We start from the raw sequence: 7,645 nt of genomic DNA, 5'->3' as shown, positions 1-7,645 counted from the left end.
TTCCATTATATATATATATATATATATATATATGTATATATAGGTATTATCAATATGTACACATGAAATGAAGGTAAGCTAGCTACAATATTATCTTGAGATCAGAAAGGAGAGGTACTCTTTGTGTTATTATTCTCATAATCTCTGGTAGTAGCAGAAAAGGAGCTATTTGAGGTTGGAATATATAAAACATGTTTTGTCACTTAGACACACACATACACACATATACACAAATTCTAAGGGGCTGAGTAAGTGTAAATTGGAACCAAAACTACTATAACATAGAGAGGATGACTTAGGCATTGTAAAGGTCGGGCGAACGTCGGAGGAAAAGACCACCAAGAGACTGTCTCATGCAACAGCAAAGGGTTTATTGGGGGTCCAGCATGCTGGGGCTCAGAGCTCACTTCAGAGGAGCAGAGAACAAAGAGTCCCGTGAACAGCTTAAACAGAGCTTATATACATTCTTTGGAAAGGGCAGGGACTTCATATACATCATAACAAATCATCACACGCCGCGGGAAAATCAAACAACAACTCTTAACTATGATTAGTACATTCACTGGCGGGAACAAGTAGGGTAGGGGTGATTGGTCAGCACAAAGAAGGGTATACATTCTAACTGATTGGCTTAAGCCCTGAGGTGTATACGTGCTGGACTGCACGGTTTCTTTCTGGGAGGGTGGGTTGTTTTTACAGAACAACCAGATAGGGGAGATTTCAACATAGATTTACTGGTCTCTCCAGGAGTTGTTTTAACTGCCACATGAATTTCAGGTTCCAAATGCAAATTAACAGAACTTAAAAACATTACAGGTCTTGAAACAAACCTTATCCTTTACATTTCAATTTCTTTATCCTTTCAGCATATATAAATAATATATTGGTAAAAATCAGGGTAGATAATTCCCTATTATTAATTATATTAAATGCATTGTGGGGAATGAATAATGGTAAAAATGAATGTTTTAAAATTTGGATGAACAGAGTAAGAGAGATGCCTGTGTCATGTCATCTGTGGGCAACCTAAATAAATAATTGTCCAAGATTATATGTCGGGGCTGGGGATGTGGCTCAAGCAGCAGCGCGCTCGCCTGGCATGCGTGCGGCCCGGGTTCGATCCTCAGCACCACATACAAACAAAGATGTTGTGTCCGCCAAGAACTAAAAAATAAATATTAAAAATTCTCTAAAAAAAAAAAAAAAGATTATATGTATGTGTCAACTTTAATAAGGATAATATGGACTATTACTTCTGTTTTGTTTAAAACCATGGTTTTGAACTATTATTGACATGTAAAAATATGCATATGTAATGTATATAACCCAATATATTGGGTGGTAAGTCGTGAAAAAATAATCATCATTAACGCTTTTGAGAAATCCATCACTTCCCAAAGTTTTCTTCAACCCTCTTTATTATTTTCATTATTTTTGAGTGTAATAAGGATACTTAACATGAAATATACTCTCTTGGAAAATTTTATAATACAATACAGTCTTGTTAGCTCTAGGACTGTGCTTGATATTAGCTCTCCAGAAATTATTTATTTTGCATAACTCAAAATTTGTACCTTTTGGCTGTCACTTCCTCATTTCTTCCTCTCCCACTAGCTGCTGGCAATCACTGTCCCTCTCTGTGCTCTTATAATTTTGACTAGTTTAGATTCTACACATAAGTGAGATCATTAGTATTTGTGTTTTGTGACTGACTTATTTCACTTATCATATTATCTTTCAGTTCCACTCATAGTTGTTGGAAATGACAGGTTTAACTTTTTTAAAAGGTGAATAATATTTCATATATTCACACACATAGATATATATGCATACACACCATAACCATATTTTATTTTTCCATTCAGCTGTCAATGGATATTTAGTTTGTTTCCATATCTTGTCTATTGTGAATAATACTGTAATAAACATGGGACTACAGATGTATATTTGAGATCCTTATCTCAATTTCTTAGGATAAATAAATGTACATTCAATTGCTTAGTGGTATAGTTGTTACATTCATTTTGGGGTGCTGGAGGTAGATTCTAGGGCCTCCAGCATGCTATATCCCCAGCCTATAGTTTTCAATTTTTGAAGACCCCCTCCCGTACTGTTTTCTATAATGCTGTACCAATTTACATTCCAACCAACAATTTAAAATGATTCTTTTTCTCCACATCCTTACAAAACTTGGTCTTTTTAATGAATTCATTATTTAAATTTTTTTAGTTGTAGATGGACATGACACCTTTATTTTATTTGTTTATTTTTGTGAGGTGCTGGGGATTGAACCCAGTGCCTCACACATGCCAGGTGAGTGCTCTACCACTAAGCCACAACCCCAGAACCAATGACTTACCTTTACTCTGTATATTATCCTTTTTTGTGTGTGGTACTGGGGATTGAACCCAGGGCCACATGCATACAAGGCAGGCACTCTACCAACTGAGCTACATCCCCAGTCCTGGTGTCTTTTTAAATACACACAAATACACACACACACACACACACGTATATTTAACAACTATCCTAATATATGATGAAACATGTCATTGTAGCTTTAATTTGAATTTCCTCAGTAATTAGTGATGTTGAACATTTTTTCCTACATTCATTTGCATGCCCTTTTTCAACAAATATATATTGAGATTCTTTGCACATTTTAAAATCTGACTATTTAACTTTTTGCTTTGTTTTCTTTGTTTATACTGTTGTCACAGTTCCTTTTATGTTTTGGGTATTAACTTTGATGAAATATGTGGTTCTTAATTAGCTCAGACTCTGATAACAAAATAACATAAATTGAATGGTTTATAAATAATAAGTTTTTTTTTTCCACTCTTCTGGAGACTGGAAGTCCAAGATCAAGGTGACAGCAAGGTCAAGTTCTGAGGTGGGCATCTTCTGTCTAGATTTTAGACTATCTGCTTTTCCTTGTAGCCTCACATAGTGAAGAGCACAGAGAAGGAGCAAACTCTCATCTTAACCCAAGGACTATAGTTCAGTCTCATTATGTTTTTTCAACATTAGTCATATGTATTTAATCAAGTCTTTAAACAGTATTTATTCATTTACTTATGGATTCATTGATTCAATTAATATTTGGTGAGTAGCTTCTATGTTCTAGGTATTTTAGAGCAGTCAAAACATCTGTCTTCATGCAGCTTATATGATACTAGAAGGAAATATAATAAATAAATAAGTGAATAAGTAAACAATGCAGTACATCAGGTAGGGATAAGTGCTTTGGAAAAACAATATAAGAAAGTGGAGCTGAGGCTGTAGCTCAGTGGTAGAGTGCTCACCTAGCAAATGGGAGGCCCTGCATTCCATCCTCAGCATCACATTAAAGTAAAGAAATAAAATAAAGGTATTGTGTCCATTTACAAACTAAAAATATATATATTTTAAAAACTTTTTTAAAAGGCGGGGCCTGGGGATGTGACTCAAGTGGTAACGCGCTTGCTTGGCACTCGCGGGACTCTGGATTCAATCCTCAGCACCACATAAAAATAAAGATGTTGTGTCCACCGAAAACTAAAAAAAAAAATATTAAAAAATTCTCTCTCTCTCTCTCTCTCTCTCTCTCTCTCTCTCTCTCTCTCTCTCTCTCTCTTTCTCTCTTCTCTCTCTCTTTATAAAAAGGGGGAGGGACTGTTGAATAAGTGTTGATGTTTTATGTAGGTTAGTTAAAGAAAACCTCACTAACAAAGAACCAGTTGACTAGAGACTTGAAGTAGGTGAGGGATTGGACTATGTAGATATCTGGAAGACCAATGAAAACAGAGGAAGAACAAGTGCAAAGACCATGATTATGACTAGGTTTGATGTATTTGAGGAATAGAGGGAGGCAAGGACCCTGAGTAAAGTAAGTAAAGAGGAATATTAAGAACTGAGTTTCGAGAACATACCATGCAGGGCCCCAAATTTCAGTGTAGAGGACACTAGAGGAGGACAAGGCTTGAAACATAGAAACCAATTAAGTGATATTTACAATAATGTGAGTGAGAGTGGTATCATCTCCAATCATTGTGGTTGAAGTGGAACTGGTACTTCTGACTCATTAATGTCTACCTCAAACTATCTTAAGTTTTCCTTTGAAAACCTCCCTAAATTATTTACTCCTGTTAGCATGTTAATCAGCTTTTCATCACTGTGACCAAAATACCTGATAAGCACAACTTAAGAGGAGGAAGACTATATTTTGGACTAATAGTTTCATTGGTTCAGTCCATGGTGGACAACTACACAGCAGAATCATGGTAGAAGGGCATGGCTGAGGAAAGATGCTAATGTCCTAGCAGCCCAGGACAGGGAGAGGTGGGGATGGGCTGGAGCCTAGATAGGTCACTGTTGACATGCTCTTGAAGGACCTATCTCATTCAATTATCAGTGGACTAATCCTGCAAATGGAGTAATCAATTTATGACCTCAAACCCTAATTGCTATAGTGAGAACCATAATTCTTTGTTTTGTTCTTTTTAAAATTTTAATTTGTTATACATTACAACCGAATGCATTTCAATACATATTGCATATATAGAGCACAATTTTTCATATCTCTGGTTGTATACAAAGTATATTCACACCATTTGTGTCTTCATACATGTACTTAGGGTAATGATGTCCATCTCATTCCACCATCTTTCCTACTCCCATGCCCCTTCCCTTCTCCTCCCTCCCCGTTGTTCTATCATCTATTCCTCCCATTCCCCTGCAGCATATTATGAATCAGCAACTTTAAATTAGAGAAAACATTCAGCATTTGTTTTTTTGGGGATTTGCTAACTTCACCTACAATTATCTTCTCTTACTCCATCCATTTACCTGCAAATGCCATGATTTTATTCTCTTTTATTGCTGAGTAAAATTTCATTGTGTATATATGCCACATTTTTTTATCTATCCAAACACATTAGCTTGTGGGGGACATTCTAGATGCAAAGCATAACAGACATGTGTATTTGCATCTGTGTGTGTGTGTGTGTGTGTGTGTGTGTGTGTGTGTGTGTTGTTATATGGAAAAAGAGTCAGAATGTAAAGGCTTTTACATATTCATTCCCAGGTCAGTAATTAGCAGCTGCAGACAAGAGTATTTGTCTCTGCCCTGAAGCCAGATAAGAGATGAAAGCTTTGAGGTGATTACCATACAATAGTTGAATGTGGTACTTGCAAGAACAGAGCAACCTTTTTCCAAAGAGCAATGTGGCATACTGACTCAGTGGATGAGCAGATACAACTTTAATCATTTTGGGAATTGGGGGAAAATTTAAAAATATAAATATTGTTTAGCAAAAATCTAGATATTGTCCACCAATTTTGCAGATAAATTGGGTCATTGTTTCTCTAAAAAATAAGTTGATTTAAGTAGAGTCTTATTTTGAGGGAAAAAACAAAACAAAAGATAATAAAAATAAAACCTGAATTTCACGAATGAGCTCTGTTGGCAGTTCATCTAGGTTATTTTGATTCAATGCTTTTTATCTATTGCCAAAAAAGCTATGGGAAATCTTTTTTGCTTTCAAAACTGTGAAACCCATTACTAAAACCCTTCTTTGATGTTTAAATTACTATATGTCAAAGGTGGAGATCAAACTGTAGCTCTTTCATATTTTAGGGGGAGAGTGAGAAATGGGGAAACTTTGAGACCTTTCTATTGATCATGCAGTCCATTTACATACCCTCTACCAAGCTCTGACTTACCCTCAAGAAAGGCTGTGGGAAGAATTTATCATTGAACTATAGTTATTGAACCCATTTCATCTTTTCTCCTTTGAGTCTATGTTAACTGGGAAGCAAAACAATACAATATAATGAAATAAAAGAAATATTTGCAAGAAGTAGCTGGATAAAAGTAATATAGAAATTCATTTTAGAAAAGTTTTAAAGTGTAATTCTAAAAACAAAGTATATGAGAGTTCAAGATAATCATGATTTTATCTACTGTCTTTAACAACTATTTTTAAAAATGTAATTGGGTTAGTGGTTATAAATGAATGTTTAATACTGGCATGTGATAGGTCTCAACATTTATTTGAATTAAATAGTATCTCATTGTTACGGGGCTATGATCATGTCAAAGATAGATTGTTTTTAAATAGGTCAGCTTCACATGTCATGTATAGACTGAACTGTTATTACTGTGGTAACAAAGTTCACTGAAACCAGAGGGATAAAAACACCTACTTAAATTAACAAGAAATCAATCAATTCCTACTGTGTATTTACCATTGTGCTGGGCATAATAGGATGCACAAAAGTGGTAACCATATTTATAGATATGGCATAATTAACAATATAAAAGCATGACAAATAAGTCCTAAATTGTGTATGGTCAGGAACAAGGATGTTCAAATATTAAGTGCTTTGAGCATTCAAGAGGAGAGAGGAAATCCGCTTTGACATGATTGCTTAGGCATTTTTTTTTTTTTTACCTCAGATTTAACAATTCAGTGTTGATTAACAGTGCACGTGTTGTGTGCTGGGCAGCGAAAATGGTATTGGATATTGAGCTATGACTAAGATCCTATCCCAGTTCTGTAAGACAGCACTGTAGAGGTAAATGTACTGTGAACTACATATCCAATTTTAAATTTCCAGTAACCACATTACAAAAGATAAAAACTAATAGTGTAAGAGTAAAAGAATTTGAAGTTAAAGTGTAAACGACCAGGCATTGTAAAGTTTCCAAGCTGCAAGGCCTGAGTTAAAAAGTGAAGGACCAGGTATTGTTAAATTCCTCCACTACCCCCAAAACCTGGAATTCCTGTAGCTGTTAGGACAATACCCGAACTGTCCAGTAAATATTCCTCCTTATCCTCTGGTTGTTCAATAACTTAGGACCCTGTGTAACCCAGCACGTAGGCATCCAGGCCCCAGAACCAATCAGTTTGAATGTGTACCCCGCTTAGAAGTGACCAATCACCCCTGCCCAGCCTGTTCCCACCAATGAATGTACTAATCAAGTCTAAGAATTATTGTTTGATTTTCCCGCGGTGTATGGTGATTTTTTTAAAGGAGACTATGATGTGTATAAAGTCCCTGCCCTCCCCAAAAAGTGTACTTAAGCACTGCTCAACCCTTGCCCAGGGCTCTGGGCTGCTCTATCTTCCTGAGTGAGCCTGGAGCCTCAGCGCGCTGAATCAGGATCCTCAATAAAAATCCCCTTATGCTTATTGCATGAAGCCGGTCTCTTGTGGTCTCTTCCTCCAACGTTTTGCCAGTCCCTTACAATAGATATGATTGATTAAGATATTTATTAACCAATATTATCAACATGTTATTATTTAATATGCCATAAATATAAAACAAATAATGTGATATGTTGTATTTTTCCCTTTTACATTTTATAAATATTTAAAAAATTATATTTTGAAAATACACTCTGGGTTTTACACAAATGGCACATCTCAATCTGGACTCACCTCATTTCCAGTGCACAGTAAGTATTGTCCAATGGGAGTGGAGGACACAGGTATTTCAGGAAATAAGACTCTTCTTATAGTCACTATGTTGTAAATTGTTTAAATCACAGATAATAGGGGAAAGAAATTATTTCTAAGATCGGCCTCTTTAACTATATGGAAAAAATTATTTAGAACAGTGATATCTATATATAGACCACATTTCTTTATCTCCCATTTAT

General features: G+C 35.6%; 1 non-coding gene across 1 annotated transcript; it reads right to left on the bottom strand.

Annotated features, from left to right (window-relative positions):
- Window positions 1–2,386: 2,386 nt before the first annotated feature.
- Trnat-ugu (transfer RNA threonine (anticodon UGU)) lies at window positions 2,387–2,460 on the bottom strand. The gene has a single exon. It is a non-coding gene; the product is annotated as a tRNA-Thr (tRNA).
- Window positions 2,461–7,645: the final 5,185 nt, after the last annotated feature.

This window comes from Ictidomys tridecemlineatus, chromosome X (genome assembly GCF_052094955.1).
Source record: "Ictidomys tridecemlineatus isolate mIctTri1 chromosome X, mIctTri1.hap1, whole genome shotgun sequence".
Taxonomy (NCBI): domain Eukaryota; kingdom Metazoa; phylum Chordata; class Mammalia; order Rodentia; family Sciuridae; genus Ictidomys; species Ictidomys tridecemlineatus.
Note: the sequence above shows the minus strand (reverse complement) of the source record. Positions and strands in the feature narration are given on the sequence as shown.